This window comes from Triticum dicoccoides, chromosome 7A, assembly GCF_002162155.2.
Source record: "Triticum dicoccoides isolate Atlit2015 ecotype Zavitan chromosome 7A, WEW_v2.0, whole genome shotgun sequence".
Taxonomy (NCBI): Eukaryota; Viridiplantae; Streptophyta; class Magnoliopsida; order Poales; family Poaceae; genus Triticum; species Triticum dicoccoides.
The window spans coordinates 723,957,736-723,958,956 of NC_041392.1; positions in this window are offsets into that span (position 1 = coordinate 723,957,736).

The window sequence follows — 1,221 nt, forward strand, 5'->3', positions numbered from 1 at the left end:
ACGCCGCCGTTGCAACGGTGTTTGCTCTAGCGAGGGTGTGGGTCTTGTGAGATAATCTAGGAGTGGATGCAGATTGTGGTCCGCATCGATGCATTTGGAAGATGGTGGATTCTATCCTGGGTTCGTGGTTTGGAGTAGGCAGGTATGGTTTCCTTCTCCGACATCTACTTGTGCGCGGGTGCTAGATCTAAAGTTTGATGGCGTGTCCGGGATGTTGCCCCGGTCTGATTCATTCAACTGGGAAGGATGCTCAACCTTCCAAATTGATGAGATCAACAGTATTTGGCCAGACTAGAACAGATGGAGCAAGAACTTAGATGTATGGGCATCTGACTAATTGACGAGCGACCGAGTGAGTTGCCAACAAGACAAAGAAATTGTTGCATGTGTTTGCGTTTACTAGCTAGCTTTTCAAATAAAGCCGGACAGAACAAGTTGAATATGGCATGAATTTCGGTGCCCTTATCCTCTTGAAAGGGACATCGGAGTAGGTAGGAAAACAGCCGCAGACCTTCCGCGTGGTAGATAATATCTTGAGCTGCTCCGCATTTGCCTTGCCAACTCGGCAAATCAGCAGGTTGATATTGGAGTGCAAGCGGCGAAATAAATCCCATGAATCCCATGATATCGCAGAACGGACGAAGGTACGTATTCACAAATATATCACGTGAATCTAGTTTTGTTGGCGCGCTCTCTCTGTCTGTGGTATAACCATGTGAATCTCCGGGTCCTACCTAGACGCACGGATATGTCTCGCAGCCTATGGGATAGGGACAATTGACAAGGGTCCAGGCCGGTCCTACCTTGATCAACGTCGTACGGGAGATGCTTCTGCATCCCATCGGGTATAACCTATGGGAGATGCTCCATGGACGGTCCTTTTGCGATACACGGGTGGGGTGTGCTACAATGCATGGCATTATTTGCGGCCCATGCACATCCCCTGGTGTGCAAACTGCCTAGTCGATCACATGCATGCATCATGCATGGTCCAATTCATGATAAGAGTCGAGACTTATTTTAAGAAAAATGTGCATGCCATGCACATGCATGATACAAAGCCAACAACAAGGAATATAGCACCACTATCTCACCCAACTGGGTGTAGTAGCACGTCTATATAGTGTGGTAACGAAGGAAGATGAGCAAATAGAGATCTGTAGCACACTTTCTTGAAGGACAGTAATACATAAATTTAAATAAAAACTAACAAGAACGAAA